Source organism: Brachyhypopomus gauderio, unplaced genomic scaffold, assembly GCF_052324685.1.
Source record: "Brachyhypopomus gauderio isolate BG-103 unplaced genomic scaffold, BGAUD_0.2 sc92, whole genome shotgun sequence".
NCBI lineage: Eukaryota > Metazoa > Chordata > Actinopteri > Gymnotiformes > Hypopomidae > Brachyhypopomus > Brachyhypopomus gauderio.
The window spans coordinates 844,752-861,528 of NW_027506913.1; the positions used below are offsets into that span (position 1 = coordinate 844,752).

The following is a 16,777-nucleotide window of genomic DNA, read 5'->3' on the forward strand; positions in this document are numbered from 1 at the left end:
TGCATGCTGAAGCTGCGGCCCCATTTTCATGTTGCTATAAAGAAGCTTTTGACCCCGACGTGATTTGAACACGTAACCTTCTGATCTGGAGTCAGACGCGCTACCGTTGCGCCACGAGGTCTAATACGTAGAAGTCTAGCTAAAAAAATGGAACAAGGCAGTCAGATGTTTTAGTTCAATAGCTCTTCCAATGTATTTTGATTTTTTTCATTCCCTCTTGTCTGCCTTAAAGTTTCACCAATTCAAGAGGAGAGTAATGGTGAGGGAAGAACGTACCAAAGGGAGGGAATCTTCAGGCAGAATCCCTGAGCTCTCTGCTTTCTTCTCAACCTGAGTAGTCTATGCATGATTCTGTGTTAGTATCTGTCGATTCGGCCCTTGAAAGGCAATACAGCTAAAGGTAACGTTTCTTGTTTATCATGCACCTGAGATGTAACAAAACGGAGGACCTTTCAAGAAAGGCTCTTGAGCAGAGTTACTTCAGAAAGTGAAGTAACGAAAAGAAAAACATTCTCATGTTACAATAGATTGGTGAGTGTGAAGAATAGCATCAAGTTAAAGACCTGGCAAGATTGGAACGAAGATGAGAAGAAAGTAAATGTGTTTTAGTTTAGTTTCTTATTTTTCCATGAGTATTCAAGTCTTAGTGACTACATGAAGTTTTGATTCTTCAGTTTGCGTTGAAGACAACCATTGATTGGACCTTACGGACTGTCAGCGGAAGTCCATTCCACCACCTTGTGGACTGACAGAGAAGATTCTTGTTGCATGTCTTGTCGGCATCTTGAAGGGATTGTGGCACGAATAAAGCAATAATAGAGGCTTAAAGGCAGCCAGGTGCTGTAGTGGCTTGATAAGTGCTTTTATGCATGTGAGAAGCGATCCAGTTATGGGAGACTGCAATGGCCAAGATGCAAGGTAAAGAGATATATGTAGGCGTTGGTGGTATAGTGGTGAGCATAGCTGCCTTCCAAGCAGTTGACCCGGGTTCGATTCCCGGCCAACGCATCTCATTATACATGGATACCTGATGTTATTCACAAAACGTGGTACTTTGCCACTCACGTTTATTGATGGCAACCAAAGCTCATGTTTTACAGATTGCTCCTGCTTTTTACCTTCAGAGATAACTCATGCAATACAGAACGATATAGGAGTCAACACCTTCAAAAACACTGTGCTTTAATATGTTCTGGTTACATTGACACCTTACTCACAGCTGCACAGATGACCGTGACTCTTACATCGTTTTTAAATGAAGTGATACAAAGCGTTGTTATTTCTCAAAATCAGAATGAGGCCAAAGAGACCTGCATGCTGAAGCTGCGGCCCCATTTTCATGTTGCTATAAAGAAGCTTTTGACCCCGACGTGATTTGAACACGTAACCTTCTGATCTGGAGTCAGACGCACTACCGTTGCGCCACGAGGTCTAATACGTAGAAGTCTAGCTAAAAAAATAGAACAAGGCAGTCAGATGTTTTAGTTCAATAGCTCTTCCAATGTATTTAGATTTTTTTCATTCCCTCTTGTCTGCCTTAAAGTTTCACCAATTCAAGAGGAGAGTAATGGTGAGGGAAGAACGTACCAAAGGGAGGGAATCTTCAGGCAGAATCCCTGAGCTCTCTGCTTTCTTCTCAACCTGAGTAGTCTATGCATGATTCTGTGTTAGTATCTGTCGATTCGGCCCTTGAAAGGCAATACAGCTAAAGGTAACGTTTCTTGTTTATCATGCACCTGAGATGTAACAAAACGGAGGACCTTTCAAGAAAGGCTCTTGAGCAGAGTTACTTCAGAAAGTGAAGTAACGAAAAGAAAAACATTCTCATGTTACAATAGATTGGTGAGTGTGAAGAATAGCATCAAGTTAAAGACCTGGCAAGATTGGAACGAAGATGAGAAGAAAGTAAATGTGTTTTAGTTTAGTTTCTTATTTTTCCATGAGTATTCAAGTCTTAGTGACTACATGAAGTTTTGATTCTTCAGTTTGCGTTGAAGACAACCATTGATTGGACCTTACGGACTGTCAGCGGAAGTCCATTCCACCACCTTGTGGACTGACAGAGAAGATTCTTGTTGCATGTCTTGTCGGCATCTTGAAGGGATGGTGGCACGAATAAAGCAATAATAGAGGCTTAAAGGCAGCCAGGTGCTGTAGTGGCTTGATAAGTGCTTTTATGCATGTGAGAAGCGATCCAGTTATGGGAGACTGCAATGGCCAAGATGCAAGGTAAAGAGACATATGTAGGCGTTGGTGGTATAGTGGTGAGCATAGCTGCCTTCCAAGCAGTTGACCCGGGTTCGATTCCCGGCCAACGCATCTCATTATACATGGATACCTGATGTTATTCACAAAACGTGGTACTTTGCCACTCACGTTTATTGATGGCAACCAAAGCTCATGTTTTACAGATTGCTCCTGCTTTTTACCTTCAGAGATAACTCATGCAATACAGAACGATATAGGAGTCAACACCTTCAAAAACACTGTGCTTTAATATGTTCTGGTTACATTGACACCTTACTCACAGCTGCACAGATGACCGTGACTCTTACATCGTTTTTAAATGAAGTGATACAAAGCGTTGTTATTTCTCAAAATCAGAATGAGGCCAAAGAGACCTGCATGCTGAAGCTGCGGCCCCATTTTCATGTTGCTATAAAGAAGCTTTTGACCCCGACGTGATTTGAACACGTAACCTTCTGATCTGGAGTCAGACGCGCTACCGTTGCGCCACGAGGTCTAATACGTAGAAGTCTAGCTAAAAAAATGGAATAAGGCAGTCAGATGTTTTAGTTCAATAGCTCTTCCAATGTATTTTGATTTTTTTCATTCCCTCTCGTCTGCCTTAAAGTTTCACCAATTCAAGAGGAGAGTAATGGTGAGGGAAAAACGTACCAAAGGGAGGGAATCTTCAGGCAGAATCCCTGAGCTCTCTGCTTTCTTCTCAACCTGAGTAGTCTATGCATGATTCTGTGTTAGTATCTGTCGATTCGGCCCTTGAAAGGCAATACAGCTAAAGGTAACGTTTCTTGTTTATCATGCACCTGAGATGTAACAAAACGGAGGACCTTTCAAGAAAGGCTCTTGAGCAGAGTTACTTCAGAAAGTGAAGTAACGAAAAGAAAAACATTCTCATGTTACAATAGATTGGTGAGTGTGAAGAATAGCATCAAGTTAAAGACCTGGCAAGATTGGAACGAAGATGAGAAGAAAGTAAATGTGTTTTAGTTTAGTTTCTTATTTTTCCATGAGTATTCAAGTCTTAGTGACTACATGAAGTTTTGATTCTTCAGTTTGCGTTGAAGACAACCATTGATTGGACCTTACGGACTGTCAGCGGAAGTCCATTCCACCACCTTGTGGACTGACAGAGAAGATTCTTGTTGCATGTCTTGTCGGCATCTTGAAGGGATGGTGGCACGAATAAAGCAATAATAGAGGCTTAAAGGCAGCCAGGTGCTGTAGTGGCTTGATAAGTGCTTTTATGCATGTGAGAAGCGATCCAGTTATGGGAGACTGCAATGGCCAAGATGCAAGGTAAAGAGACATATGTAGGCGTTGGTAGTATAGTGGTGAGCATAGCTGCCTTCCAAGCAGTTGACCCGGGTTCGATTCCCGGCCAACGCATCTCATTATACATGGATACCTGATGTTATTCACAAAACGTGGTACTTTGCCACTCACGTTTATTGATGGCAACCAAAGCTCATGTTTTACAGATTGCTCCTGCTTTTTACCTTCAGAGATAACTCATGCAATACAGAACGATATAGGAGTCAACACCTTCAAAAACACTGTGCTTTAATATGTTCTGGTTACATTGACACCTTACTCACAGCTGCACAGATGACCGTGACTCTTACATCGTTTTTAAATGAAGTGATACAAAGCGTTGTTATTTCTCAAAATCAGAACGAGGCCAAAGAGACCTGCATGCTGAAGCTGCGGCCCCATTTTCATGTTGCTATAAAGAAGCTTTTGACCCCGACGTGATTTGAACACGTAACCTTCTGATCTGGAGTCAGACGCGCTACCGTTGCGCCACGAGGTCTAATACGTAGAAGTCTAGCTAAAATAATGGAACAAGGCAGTCAGATGTTTTAGTTCAATAGCTTTTCCAATGTATTTTGATTTTTTTCATTCCCTCTCGTCTGCCTTAAAGTTTCACCAATTCAAGAGGAGAGTAATGGTGAGGGAAGAACGTACCAAAGGGAGGGAATCTTCAGGCAGAATCCCTGAGCTCTCTGCTTTCTTCTCAACCTGAGTAGTCTATGCATGATTCTGTGTTAGTATCTGTCGATTCGGCCCTTGAAAGGCAATACAGCTAAAGGTAACGTTTCTTGTTTATCATGCACCTGAGATGTAACAAAACGGAGGACCTTTCAAGAAAGGCTCTTGAGCAGAGTTACTTCAGAAAGTGAAGTAACGAAAAGAAAAACATTCTCATGTTACAATAGATTGGTGAGTGTGAAGAATAGCATCAAGTTAAAGACCTGGCAAGATTGGAACGAAGATGAGAAGAAAGTAAATGTGTTTTAGTTTAGTTTCTTATTTTTCCATGAGTATTCAAGTCTTAGTGACTACATGAAGTTTTGATTCTTCAGTTTGCGTTGAAGACAACCATTGATTGGACCTTACGGACTGTCAGCGGAAGTCCATTCCACCACCTTGTGGACTGACAGAGAAGATTCTTGTTGCATGTCTTGTCGGCATCTTGAAGGGATGGTGGCACGAAAAAAGCAATAATAGAGGCTTAAAGGCAGCCAGGTGCTGTAGTGGCTTGATAAGTGCTTTTATGCATGTGAGAAGCGATCCAGTTATGGGAGACTGCAATGGCCAAGATGCAAGGTAAAGAGACATATGTAGGCGTTGGTGGTATAGTGGTGAGCATAGCTGCCTTCCAAGCAGTTGACCCGGGTTCGATTCCCGGCCAACGCATCTCATTATACATGGATACCTGATGTTATTCACAAAACGTGGTACTTTGCCACTCACGTTTATTGATGGCAACCAAAGCTCATGTTTTACAGATTGCTCCTGCTTTTTACCTTCAGAGATAACTCATGCAATACAGAACGAAATAGGAGTCAACACCTTCAAAAACACTGTGCTTTAATATGTTCTGGTTACATTGACACCTTACTCACAGCTGCACAGATGACCGTGACTCTTACATCGTTTTTAAATGAAGTGATACAAAGCGTTGTTATTTCTCAAAATCAGAATGAGGCCAAAGAGACCTGCATGCTGAAGCTGCGGCCCCATTTTCATGTTGCTATAAAGAAGCTTTTGACCCCGACGTGATTTGAACACGTAACCTTCTGATCTGGAGTCAGACGCGCTACCGTTGCGCCACGAGGTCTAATACGTAGAAGTCTAGCTAAAAAAATGGAATAAGGCAGTCAGATGTTTTAGTTCAATAGCTCTTCCAATGTATTTTGATTTTTTTCATTCCCTCTCGTCTGCCTTAAAGTTTCACCAATTCAAGAGGAGAGTAATGGTGAGGGAAAAACGTACCAAAGGGAGGGAATCTTCAGGCAGAATCCCTGAGCTCTCTGCTTTCTTCTCAACCTGAGTAGTCTATGCATGATTCTGTGTTAGTATCTGTCGATTCGGCCCTTGAAAGGCAATACAGCTAAAGGTAACGTTTCTTGTTTATCATGCACCTGAGATGTAACAAAACGGAGGACCTTTCAAGAAAGGCTCTTGAGCAGAGTTACTTCAGAAAGTGAAGTAACGAAAAGAAAAACATTCTCATGTTACAATAGATTGGTGAGTGTGAAGAATAGCATCAAGTTAAAGACCTGGCAAGATTGGAACGAAGATGAGAAGAAAGTAAATGTGTTTTAGTTTAGTTTCTTATTTTTCCATGAGTATTCAAGTCTTAGTGACTACATGAAGTTTTGATTCTTCAGTTTGCGTTGAAGACAACCATTGATTGGACCTTACGGACTGTCAGCGGAAGTCCATTCCACCACCTTGTGGACTGACAGAGAAGATTCTTGTTGCATGTCTTGTCGGCATCTTGAAGGGATTGTGGCACGAATAAAGCAATAATAAAGGCTTAAAGGCAGCCAGGTGCTGTAGTGGCTTGATAAGTGCTTTTATGCATGTGAGAAGCGATCCAGTTATGGGAGACTGCAATGGCCAAGATGCAAGGTAAAGAGACATATGTAGGCGTTGGTGGTATAGTGGTGAACATAGCTGCCTTCCAAGCAGTTGACCCGGGTTCGATTCCCGGCCAACGCATCTCATTATACATGGATACCTGATGTTATTCACAAAACGTGGTACTTTGCCACTCACGTTTATTGATGGCAACCAAAGCTCATATTTTACAGATTGCTCCTGCTTTTTACCTTCAGAGATAACTCATGCAATACAGAACGATATAGGAGTCAACACCTTCAAAAACACTGTGCTTTAATATGTTCTGGTTACATTGACACCTTACTCACAGCTGCACAGATGACCGTGACTCTTACATCGTTTTTAAATGAAGTGATACAAAGCGTTGTTATTTCTCAAAATCAGAATGAGGCCAAAGAGACCTGCATGCTGAAGCTGCGGCCCCATTTTCATGTTGCTATAAAGAAGCTTTTGACCCCGACGTGATTTGAACACGTAACCTTCTGATCTGGAGTCAGACGCGCTACCGTTGCGCCACGAGGTCTAATACGTAGAAGTCTAGCTAAAAAAATGGAACAAGGCAGTCAGATGTTTTAGTTCAATAGCTCTTCCAATGTATTTAGATTTTTTTCATTCCCTCTTGTCTGCCTTAAAGTTTCACCAATTCAAGAGGAGAGTAATGGTGAGGGAAGAACGTACCAAAGGGAGGGAATCTTCAGGCAGAATCCCTGAGCTCTCTGCTTTCTTCTCAACCTGAGTAGTCTATGCATGATTCTGTGTTAGTATCTGTCGATTCGGCCCTTGAAAGGCAATACAGCTAAAGGTAACGTTTCTTGTTTATCATGCACCTGAGATGTAACAAAACGGAGGACCTTTCAAGAAAGGCTCTTGAGCAGAGTTACTTCAGAAAGTGAAGTAACGAAAAGAAAAACATTCTCATGTTACAATAGATTGGTGAGTGTGAAGAATAGCATCAAGTTAAAGACCTGGCAAGATTGGAACGAAGATGAGAAGAAAGTAAATGTGTTTTAGTTTAGTTTCTTATTTTTCCATGAGTATTCAAGTCTTAGTGACTACATGAAGTTTTGATTCTTCAGTTTGCGTTGAAGACAACCATTGATTGGACCTTACGGACTGTCAGCGGAAGTCCATTCCACCACCTTGTGGACTGACAGAGAAGATTCTTGTTGCATGTCTTGTCGGCATCTTGAAGGGATTGTGGCACGAAAAAAGCAATAATAGAGGCTTAAAGGCAGCCAGGTGCTGTAGTGGCTTGATAAGTGCTTTTATGCATGTGAGAAGCGATCCAGTTATGGGAGACTGCAATGGCCAAGATGCAAGGTAAAGAGACATATGTAGGCGTTGGTAGTATAGTGGTGAGCATAGCTGCCTTCCAAGCAGTTGACCCGGGTTCGATTCCCGGCCAACGCATCTCATTATACATGGATACCTGATGTTATTCACAAAACGTGGTACTTTGCCACTCACGTTTATTGATGGCAACCAAAGCTCATGTTTTACAGATTGCTCCTGCTTTTTACCTTCAGAGATAACTCATGCAATACAGAACGATATAGGAGTCAACACCTTCAAAAACACTGTGCTTTAATATGTTCTGGTTACATTGACACCTTACTCACAGCTGCACAGATGACCGTGACTCTTACATCGTTTTTAAATGAAGTGATACAAAGCGTTGTTATTTCTCAAAATCAGAACGAGGCCAAAGAGACCTGCATGCTGAAGCTGCGGCCCCATTTTCATGTTGCTATAAAGAAGCTTTTGACCCCGACGTGATTTGAACACGTAACCTTCTGATCTGGAGTCAGACGCGCTACCGTTGCGCCACGAGGTCTAATACGTAGAAGTCTAGCTAAAATAATGGAACAAGGCAGTCAGATGTTTTAGTTCAATAGCTTTTCCAATGTATTTTGATTTTTTTCATTCCCTCTCGTCTGCCTTAAAGTTTCACCAATTCAAGAGGAGAGTAATGGTGAGGGAAGAACGTACCAAAGGGAGGGAATCTTCAGGCAGAATCCCTGAGCTCTCTGCTTTCTTCTCAACCTGAGTAGTCTATGCATGATTCTGTGTTAGTATCTGTCGATTCGGCCCTTGAAAGGCAATACAGCTAAAGGTAACGTTTCTTGTTTATCATGCACCTGAGATGTAACAAAACGGAGGACCTTTCAAGAAAGGCTCTTGAGCAGAGTTACTTCAGAAAGTGAAGTAACGAAAAGAAAAACATTCTCATGTTACAATAGATTGGTGAGTGTGAAGAATAGCATCAAGTTAAAGACCTGGCAAGATTGGAACGAAGATGAGAAGAAAGTAAATGTGTTTTAGTTTAGTTTCTTATTTTTCCATGAGTATTCAAGTCTTAGTGACTACATGAAGTTTTGATTCTTCAGTTTGCGTTGAAGACAACCATTGATTGGACCTTACGGACTGTCAGCGGAAGTCCATTCCACCACCTTGTGGACTGACAGAGAAGATTCTTGTTGCATGTCTTGTCGGCATCTTGAAGGGATGGTGGCACGAAAAAAGCAATAATAGAGGCTTAAAGGCAGCCAGGTGCTGTAGTGGCTTGATAAGTGCTTTTATGCATGTGAGAAGCGATCCAGTTATGGGAGACTGCAATGGCCAAGATGCAAGGTAAAGAGACATATGTAGGCGTTGGTGGTATAGTGGTGAGCATAGCTGCCTTCCAAGCAGTTGACCCGGGTTCGATTCCCGGCCAACGCATCTCATTATACATGGATACCTGATGTTATTCACAAAACGTGGTACTTTGCCACTCACGTTTATTGATGGCAACCAAAGCTCATGTTTTACAGATTGCTCCTGCTTTTTACCTTCAGAGATAACTCATGCAATACAGAACGAAATAGGAGTCAACACCTTCAAAAACACTGTGCTTTAATATGTTCTGGTTACATTGACACCTTACTCACAGCTGCACAGATGACCGTGACTCTTACATCGTTTTTAAATGAAGTGATACAAAGCGTTGTTATTTCTCAAAATCAGAATGAGGCCAAAGAGACCTGCATGCTGAAGCTGCGGCCCCATTTTCATGTTGCTATAAAGAAGCTTTTGACCCCGACGTGATTTGAACACGTAACCTTCTGATCTGGAGTCAGACGCGCTACCGTTGCGCCACGAGGTCTAATACGTAGAAGTCTAGCTAAAAAAATGGAATAAGGCAGTCAGATGTTTTAGTTCAATAGCTCTTCCAATGTATTTTGATTTTTTTCATTCCCTCTCGTCTGCCTTAAAGTTTCACCAATTCAAGAGGAGAGTAATGGTGAGGGAAAAACGTACCAAAGGGAGGGAATCTTCAGGCAGAATCCCTGAGCTCTCTGCTTTCTTCTCAACCTGAGTAGTCTATGCATGATTCTGTGTTAGTATCTGTCGATTCGGCCCTTGAAAGGCAATACAGCTAAAGGTAACGTTTCTTGTTTATCATGCACCTGAGATGTAACAAAACGGAGGACCTTTCAAGAAAGGCTCTTGAGCAGAGTTACTTCAGAAAGTGAAGTAACGAAAAGAAAAACATTCTCATGTTACAATAGATTGGTGAGTGTGAAGAATAGCATCAAGTTAAAGACCTGGCAAGATTGGAACGAAGATGAGAAGAAAGTAAATGTGTTTTAGTTTAGTTTCTTATTTTTCCATGAGTATTCAAGTCTTAGTGACTACATGAAGTTTTGATTCTTCAGTTTGCGTTGAAGACAACCATTGATTGGACCTTACGGACTGTCAGCGGAAGTCCATTCCACCACCTTGTGGACTGACAGAGAAGATTCTTGTTGCATGTCTTGTCGGCATCTTGAAGGGATTGTGGCACGAATAAAGCAATAATAAAGGCTTAAAGGCAGCCAGGTGCTGTAGTGGCTTGATAAGTGCTTTTATGCATGTGAGAAGCGATCCAGTTATGGGAGACTGCAATGGCCAAGATGCAAGGTAAAGAGACATATGTAGGCGTTGGTGGTATAGTGGTGAACATAGCTGCCTTCCAAGCAGTTGACCCGGGTTCGATTCCCGGCCAACGCATCTCATTATACATGGATACCTGTTGTTATTCACAAAACGTGGTACTTTGCCACTCACGTTTATTGATGGCAACCAAAGCTCATATTTTACAGATTGCTCCTGCTTTTTACCTTCAGAGATAACTCATGCAATACAGAACGATATAGGAGTCAACACCTTCAAAAACACTGTGCTTTAATATGTTCTGGTTACATTGACACCTTACTCACAGCTGCACAGATGACCGTGACTCTTACATCGTTTTTAAATGAAGTGATACAAAGCGTTGTTATTTCTCAAAATCAGAATGAGGCCAAAGAGACCTGCATGCTGAAGCTGCGGCCCCATTTTCATGTTGCTATAAAGAAGCTTTTGACCCCGACGTGATTTGAACACGTAACCTTCTGATCTGGAGTCAGACGCGCTACCGTTGCGCCACGAGGTCTAATACGTAGAAGTCTAGCTAAAAAAATGGAACAAGGCAGTCAGATGTTTTAGTTCAATAGCTCTTCCAATGTATTTAGATTTTTTTCATTCCCTCTTGTCTGCCTTAAAGTTTCACCAATTCAAGAGGAGAGTAATGGTGAGGGAAGAACGTACCAAAGGGAGGGAATCTTCAGGCAGAATCCCTGAGCTCTCTGCTTTCTTCTCAACCTGAGTAGTCTATGCATGATTCTGTGTTAGTATCTGTCGATTCGGCCCTTGAAAGGCAATACAGCTAAAGGTAACGTTTCTTGTTTATCATGCACCTGAGATGTAACAAAACGGAGGACCTTTCAAGAAAGGCTCTTGAGCAGAGTTACTTCAGAAAGTGAAGTAACGAAAAGAAAAACATTCTCATGTTACAATAGATTGGTGAGTGTGAAGAATAGCATCAAGTTAAAGACCTGGCAAGATTGGAACGAAGATGAGAAGAAAGTAAATGTGTTTTAGTTTAGTTTCTTATTTTTCCATGAGTATTCAAGTCTTAGTGACTACATGAAGTTTTGATTCTTCAGTTTGCGTTGAAGACAACCATTGATTGGACCTTACGGACTGTCAGCGGAAGTCCATTCCACCACCTTGTGGACTGACAGAGAAGATTCTTGTTGCATGTCTTGTCGGCATCTTGAAGGGATTGTGGCACGAATAAAGCAATAATAGAGGCTTAAAGGCAGCCAGGTGCTGTAGTGGCTTGATAAGTGCTTTTATGCATGTGAGAAGCGATCCAGTTATGGGAGACTGCAATGGCCAAGATGCAAGGTAAAGAGATATATGTAGGCGTTGGTGGTATAGTGGTGAGCATAGCTGCCTTCCAAGCAGTTGACCCGGGTTCGATTCCCGGCCAACGCATCTCATTATACATGGATACCTGATGTTATTCACAAAACGTGGTACTTTGCCACTCACGTTTATTGATGGCAACCAAAGCTCATGTTTTACAGATTGCTCCTGCTTTTTACCTTCAGAGATAACTCATGCAATACAGAACGATATAGGAGTCAACACCTTCAAAAACACTGTGCTTTAATATGTTCTGGTTACATTGACACCTTACTCACAGCTGCACAGATGACCGTGACTCTTACATCGTTTTTAAATGAAGTGATACAAAGCGTTGTTATTTCTCAAAATCAGAATGAGGCCAAAGAGACCTGCATGCTGAAGCTGCGGCCCCATTTTCATGTTGCTATAAAGAAGCTTTTGACCCCGACGTGATTTGAACACGTAACCTTCTGATCTGGAGTCAGACGTGCTACCGTTGCGCCACGAGGTCTAATACGTAGAAGTCTAGCTAAAAAAATGGAACAAGGCAGTCAGATGTTTTAGTTCAATAGCTCTTCCAATGTATTTAGATTTTTTTCATTCCCTCTTGTCTGCCTTAAAGTTTCACCAATTCAAGAGGAGAGTAATGGTGAGGGAAGAACGTACCAAAGGGAGGGAATCTTCAGGCAGAATCCCTGAGCTCTCTGCTTTCTTCTCAACCTGAGTAGTCTATGCATGATTCTGTGTTAGTATCTGTCGATTCGGCCCTTGAAAGGCAATACAGCTAAAGGTAACGTTTCTTGTTTATCATGCACCTGAGATGTAACAAAACGGAGGACCTTTCAAGAAAGGCTCTTGAGCAGAGTTACTTCAGAAAGTGAAGTAACGAAAAGAAAAACATTCTCATGTTACAATAGATTGGTGAGTGTGAAGAATAGCATCAAGTTAAAGACCTGGCAAGATTGGAACGAAGATGAGAAGAAAGTAAATGTGTTTTAGTTTAGTTTCTTATTTTTCCATGAGTATTCAAGTCTTAGTGACTACATGAAGTTTTGATTCTTCAGTTTGCGTTGAAGACAACCATTGATTGGACCTTACGGACTGTCAGCGGAAGTCCATTCCACCACCTTGTGGACTGACAGAGAAGATTCTTGTTGCATGTCTTGTCGGCATCTTGAAGGGATTGTGGCACGAATAAAGCAATAATAAAGGCTTAAAGGCAGCCAGGTGCTGTAGTGGCTTGATAAGTGCTTTTATGCATGTGAGAAGCGATCCAGTTATGGGAGACTGCAATGGCCAAGATGCAAGGTAAAGAGACATATGTAGGCGTTGGTGGTATAGTGGTGAACATAGCTGCCTTCCAAGCAGTTGACCCGGGTTCGATTCCCGGCCAACGCATCTCATTATACATGGATACCTGATGTTATTCACAAAACGTGGTACTTTGCCACTCACGTTTATTGATGGCAACCAAAGCTCATATTTTACAGATTGCTCCTGCTTTTTACCTTCAGAGATAACTCATGCAATACAGAACGATATAGGAGTCAACACCTTCAAAAACACTGTGCTTTAATATGTTCTGGTTACATTGACACCTTACTCACAGCTGCACAGATGACCGTGACTCTTACATCGTTTTTAAATGAAGTGATACAAAGCGTTGTTATTTCTCAAAATCAGAATGAGGCCAAAGAGACCTGCATGCTGAAGCTGCGGCCCCATTTTCATGTTGCTATAAAGAAGCTTTTGACCCCGACGTGATTTGAACACATAACCTTCTGATCTGGAGTCAGACGCGCTACCGTTGCGCCACGAGGTCTAATACGTAGAAGTCTAGCTAAAAAAATGGAACAAGGCAGTCAGATGTTTTAGTTCAATAGCTCTTCCAATGTATTTTGATTTTTTTCATTCCCTCTCGTCTGCCTTAAAGTTTCACCAATTCAAGAGGAGAGTAATGGTGAGGGAAGAACGTACCAAAGGGAGGGAATCTTCAGGCAGAATCCCTGAGCTCTCTGCTTTCTTCTCAACCTGAGTAGTCTATGCATGATTCTGTGTTAGTATCTGTCGATTCGGCCCTTGAAAGGCAATACAGCTAAAGGTAACGTTTCTTGTTTATCATGCACCTGAGATGTAACAAAACGGAGGACCTTTCAAGAAAGGCTCTTGAGCAGAGTTACTTCAGAAAGTGAAGTAACGAAAAGAAAAACATTCTCATGTTACAATAGATTGGTGAGTGTGAAGAATAGCATCAAGTTAAAGACCTGGCAAGATTGGAACGAAGATGAGAAGAAAGTAAATGTGTTTTAGTTTAGTTTCTTATTTTTCCATGAGTATTCAAGTCTTAGTGACTACATGAAGTTTTGATTCTTCAGTTTGCGTTGAAGACAACCATTGATTGGACCTTACGGACTGTCAGCGGAAGTCCATTCCACCACCTTGTGGACTGACAGAGAAGATTCTTGTTGCATGTCTTGTCGGCATCTTGAAGGGATTGTGGCACGAATAAAGCAATAATAAAGGCTTAAAGGCAGCCAGGTGCTGTAGTGGCTTGATAAGTGCTTTTATGCATGTGAGAAGCCATCCAGTTATGGGAGACTGCAATGGCCAAGATGCAAGGTAAAGAGACATATGTAGGCGTTGGTGGTATAGTGGTGAACATAGCTGCCTTCCAAGCAGTTGACCCGGGTTCGATTCCCGGCCAACGCATCTCATTATACATGGATACCTGATGTTATTCACAAAACGTGGTACTTTGCCACTCACGTTTATTGATGGCAACCAAAGCTCATATTTTACAGATTGCTCCTGCTTTTTACCTTCAGAGATAACTCATGCAATACAGAACGATATAGGAGTCAACACCTTCAAAAACACTGTGCTTTAATATGTTCTGGTTACATTGACACCTTACTCACAGCTGCACAGATGACCGTGACTCTTACATCGTTTTTAAATGAAGTGATACAAAGCGTTGTTATTTCTCAAAATCAGAATGAGGCCAAAGAGACCTGCATGCTGAAGCTGCGGCCCCATTTTCATGTTGCTATAAAGAAGCTTTTGACCCCGACGTGATTTGAACACATAACCTTCTGATCTGGAGTCAGACGCGCTACCGTTGCGCCACGAGGTCTAATACGTAGAAGTCTAGCTAAAAAAATGGAACAAGGCAGTCAGATGTTTTAGTTCAATAGCTCTTCCAATGTATTTTGATTTTTTTCATTCCCTCTCGTCTGCCTTAAAGTTTCACCAATTCAAGAGGAGAGTAATGGTGAGGGAAGAACGTACCAAAGGGAGGGAATCTTCAGGCAGAATCCCTGAGCTCTCTGCTTTCTTCTCAACCTGAGTAGTCTATGCATGATTCTGTGTTAGTATCTGTCGATTCGGCCCTTGAAAGGCAATACAGCTAAAGGTAACGTTTCTTGTTTATCATGCACCTGAGATGTAACAAAACGGAGGACCTTTCAAGAAAGGCTCTTGAGCAGAGTTACTTCAGAAAGTGAAGTAACGAAAAGAAAAACATTCTCATGTTACAATAGATTGGTGAGTGTGAAGAATAGCATCAAGTTAAAGACCTGGCAAGATTGGAACGAAGATGAGAAGAAAGTAAATGTGTTTTAGTTTAGTTTCTTATTTTTCCATGAGTATTCAAGTCTTAGTGACTACATGAAGTTTTGATTCTTCAGTTTGCGTTGAAGACAACCATTGATTGGACCTTACGGACTGTCAGCGGAAGTCCATTCCACCACCTTGTGGACTGACAGAGAAGATTCTTGTTGCATGTCTTGTCGGCATCTTGAAGGGATTGTGGCACGAATAAAGCAATAATAAAGGCTTAAAGGCAGCCAGGTGCTGTAGTGGCTTGATAAGTGCTTTTATGCATGTGAGAAGCCATCCAGTTATGGGAGACTGCAATGGCCAAGATGCAAGGTAAAGAGACATATGTAGGCGTTGGTGGTATAGTGGTGAACATAGCTGCCTTCCAAGCAGTTGACCCGGGTTCGATTCCCGGCCAACGCATCTCATTATACATGGATACCTGATGTTATTCACAAAACGTGGTACTTTGCCACTCACGTTTATTGATGGCAACCAAAGCTCATATTTTACAGATTGCTCCTGCTTTTTACCTTCAGAGATAACTCATGCAATACAGAACGATATAGGAGTCAACACCTTCAAAAACACTGTGCTTTAATATGTTCTGGTTACATTGACACCTTACTCACAGCTGCACAGATGACCGTGACTCTTACATCGTTTTTAAATGAAGTGATACAAAGCGTTGTTATTTCTCAAAATCAGAATGAGGCCAAAGAGACCTGCATGCTGAAGCTGCGGCCCCATTTTCATGTTGCTATAAAGAAGCTTTTGACCCCGACGTGATTTGAACACATAACCTTCTGATCTGGAGTCAGACGCGCTACCGTTGCGCCACGAGGTCTAATACGTAGAAGTCTAGCTAAAAAAATGGAACAAGGCAGTCAGATGTTTTAGTTCAATAGCTCTTCCAATGTATTTTGATTTTTTTCATTCCCTCTCGTCTGCCTTAAAGTTTCACCAATTCAAGAGGAGAGTAATGGTGAGGGAAGAACGTACCAAAGGGAGGGAATCTTCAGGCAGAATCCCTGAGCTCTCTGCTTTCTTCTCAACCTGAGTAGTCTATGCATGATTCTGTGTTAGTATCTGTCGATTCGGCCCTTGAAAGGCAATACAGCTAAAGGTAACGTTTCTTGTTTATCATGCACCTGAGATGTAACAAAACGGAGGACCTTTCAAGAAAGGCTCTTGAGCAGAGTTACTTCAGAAAGTGAAGTAACGAAAAGAAAAACATTCTCATGTTACAATAGATTGGTGAGTGTGAAGAATAGCATCAAGTTAAAGACCTGGCAAGATTGGAACGAAGATGAGAAGAAAGTAAATGTGTTTTAGTTTAGTTTCTTATTTTTCCATGAGTATTCAAGTGTTAGTGACTACATGAAGTTTTGATTCTTCAGTTTGCGTTGAAGACAACCATTGATTGGACCTTACGGACTGTCAGCGGAAGTCCATTCCACCACCTTGTGGACTGACAGAGAAGATTCTTGTTGCATGTCTTGTCGGCATCTTGAAGGGATGGTGGCACGAATAAAGCAATAATAGAGGCTTAAAGGCAGCCAGGTGCTGTAGTGGCTTGATAAGTGCTTTTATGCATGTGAGAAGCGATCCAGTTATGGGAGACTGCAATGGCCAAGATGCAAGGTAAAGAGACATATGTAGGCGTTGGTGGTATAGTGGTGAGCATAGCTGCCTTCCAAGCAGTTGACCCGGGTTCGATTCCCGGCCAACGCATCTCATTATACATGGATACCTGATGTTATTCACAAAA

At 41.9% G+C, this 16,777-nt stretch overlaps 26 non-coding genes across 26 annotated transcripts; 13 read left to right on the top strand and 13 right to left on the bottom strand.

Moving 5' to 3' along the window:
- Positions 1-49: 49 nt before the first annotated feature.
- Positions 50-121, bottom strand: trnaw-cca (transfer RNA tryptophan (anticodon CCA)). Its single transcript has one exon. It is a non-coding gene; the product is annotated as a tRNA-Trp (tRNA).
- Positions 122-936: 815 nt separating this feature from the next.
- trnag-ucc (transfer RNA glycine (anticodon UCC)) lies at positions 937-1,008 on the top strand. The gene has a single exon. It is a non-coding gene; the product is annotated as a tRNA-Gly (tRNA).
- Positions 1,009-1,360: 352 nt separating this feature from the next.
- trnaw-cca (transfer RNA tryptophan (anticodon CCA)) lies at positions 1,361-1,432 on the bottom strand. The gene has a single exon. It is a non-coding gene; the product is annotated as a tRNA-Trp (tRNA).
- An 815-nt stretch (positions 1,433-2,247) lies between these two features.
- On the top strand, positions 2,248-2,319 carry trnag-ucc (transfer RNA glycine (anticodon UCC)). The gene has a single exon. It is a non-coding gene; the product is annotated as a tRNA-Gly (tRNA).
- A 352-nt stretch (positions 2,320-2,671) lies between these two features.
- Positions 2,672-2,743, bottom strand: trnaw-cca (transfer RNA tryptophan (anticodon CCA)). The gene has a single exon. It is a non-coding gene; the product is annotated as a tRNA-Trp (tRNA).
- Positions 2,744-3,558: 815 nt separating this feature from the next.
- Positions 3,559-3,630, top strand: trnag-ucc (transfer RNA glycine (anticodon UCC)). Its single transcript has one exon. It is a non-coding gene; the product is annotated as a tRNA-Gly (tRNA).
- A 352-nt stretch (positions 3,631-3,982) lies between these two features.
- trnaw-cca (transfer RNA tryptophan (anticodon CCA)) lies at positions 3,983-4,054 on the bottom strand. Its single transcript has one exon. It is a non-coding gene; the product is annotated as a tRNA-Trp (tRNA).
- Positions 4,055-4,869: 815 nt separating this feature from the next.
- On the top strand, positions 4,870-4,941 carry trnag-ucc (transfer RNA glycine (anticodon UCC)). Its single transcript has one exon. It is a non-coding gene; the product is annotated as a tRNA-Gly (tRNA).
- A 352-nt stretch (positions 4,942-5,293) lies between these two features.
- trnaw-cca (transfer RNA tryptophan (anticodon CCA)) lies at positions 5,294-5,365 on the bottom strand. The gene has a single exon. It is a non-coding gene; the product is annotated as a tRNA-Trp (tRNA).
- Positions 5,366-6,180: 815 nt separating this feature from the next.
- On the top strand, positions 6,181-6,252 carry trnag-ucc (transfer RNA glycine (anticodon UCC)). The gene has a single exon. It is a non-coding gene; the product is annotated as a tRNA-Gly (tRNA).
- Positions 6,253-6,604: 352 nt separating this feature from the next.
- On the bottom strand, positions 6,605-6,676 carry trnaw-cca (transfer RNA tryptophan (anticodon CCA)). Its single transcript has one exon. It is a non-coding gene; the product is annotated as a tRNA-Trp (tRNA).
- Positions 6,677-7,491: 815 nt separating this feature from the next.
- trnag-ucc (transfer RNA glycine (anticodon UCC)) lies at positions 7,492-7,563 on the top strand. The gene has a single exon. It is a non-coding gene; the product is annotated as a tRNA-Gly (tRNA).
- Positions 7,564-7,915: 352 nt separating this feature from the next.
- trnaw-cca (transfer RNA tryptophan (anticodon CCA)) lies at positions 7,916-7,987 on the bottom strand. The gene has a single exon. It is a non-coding gene; the product is annotated as a tRNA-Trp (tRNA).
- An 815-nt stretch (positions 7,988-8,802) lies between these two features.
- trnag-ucc (transfer RNA glycine (anticodon UCC)) lies at positions 8,803-8,874 on the top strand. The gene has a single exon. It is a non-coding gene; the product is annotated as a tRNA-Gly (tRNA).
- A 352-nt stretch (positions 8,875-9,226) lies between these two features.
- trnaw-cca (transfer RNA tryptophan (anticodon CCA)) lies at positions 9,227-9,298 on the bottom strand. The gene has a single exon. It is a non-coding gene; the product is annotated as a tRNA-Trp (tRNA).
- Positions 9,299-10,113: 815 nt separating this feature from the next.
- Positions 10,114-10,185, top strand: trnag-ucc (transfer RNA glycine (anticodon UCC)). Its single transcript has one exon. It is a non-coding gene; the product is annotated as a tRNA-Gly (tRNA).
- Positions 10,186-10,537: 352 nt separating this feature from the next.
- On the bottom strand, positions 10,538-10,609 carry trnaw-cca (transfer RNA tryptophan (anticodon CCA)). Its single transcript has one exon. It is a non-coding gene; the product is annotated as a tRNA-Trp (tRNA).
- Positions 10,610-11,424: 815 nt separating this feature from the next.
- On the top strand, positions 11,425-11,496 carry trnag-ucc (transfer RNA glycine (anticodon UCC)). The gene has a single exon. It is a non-coding gene; the product is annotated as a tRNA-Gly (tRNA).
- Positions 11,497-11,848: 352 nt separating this feature from the next.
- trnaw-cca (transfer RNA tryptophan (anticodon CCA)) lies at positions 11,849-11,920 on the bottom strand. Its single transcript has one exon. It is a non-coding gene; the product is annotated as a tRNA-Trp (tRNA).
- Positions 11,921-12,735: 815 nt separating this feature from the next.
- Positions 12,736-12,807, top strand: trnag-ucc (transfer RNA glycine (anticodon UCC)). Its single transcript has one exon. It is a non-coding gene; the product is annotated as a tRNA-Gly (tRNA).
- A 352-nt stretch (positions 12,808-13,159) lies between these two features.
- On the bottom strand, positions 13,160-13,231 carry trnaw-cca (transfer RNA tryptophan (anticodon CCA)). The gene has a single exon. It is a non-coding gene; the product is annotated as a tRNA-Trp (tRNA).
- Positions 13,232-14,046: 815 nt separating this feature from the next.
- trnag-ucc (transfer RNA glycine (anticodon UCC)) lies at positions 14,047-14,118 on the top strand. Its single transcript has one exon. It is a non-coding gene; the product is annotated as a tRNA-Gly (tRNA).
- A 352-nt stretch (positions 14,119-14,470) lies between these two features.
- trnaw-cca (transfer RNA tryptophan (anticodon CCA)) lies at positions 14,471-14,542 on the bottom strand. Its single transcript has one exon. It is a non-coding gene; the product is annotated as a tRNA-Trp (tRNA).
- An 815-nt stretch (positions 14,543-15,357) lies between these two features.
- Positions 15,358-15,429, top strand: trnag-ucc (transfer RNA glycine (anticodon UCC)). The gene has a single exon. It is a non-coding gene; the product is annotated as a tRNA-Gly (tRNA).
- A 352-nt stretch (positions 15,430-15,781) lies between these two features.
- On the bottom strand, positions 15,782-15,853 carry trnaw-cca (transfer RNA tryptophan (anticodon CCA)). The gene has a single exon. It is a non-coding gene; the product is annotated as a tRNA-Trp (tRNA).
- An 815-nt stretch (positions 15,854-16,668) lies between these two features.
- Positions 16,669-16,740, top strand: trnag-ucc (transfer RNA glycine (anticodon UCC)). The gene has a single exon. It is a non-coding gene; the product is annotated as a tRNA-Gly (tRNA).
- Positions 16,741-16,777: the final 37 nt, after the last annotated feature.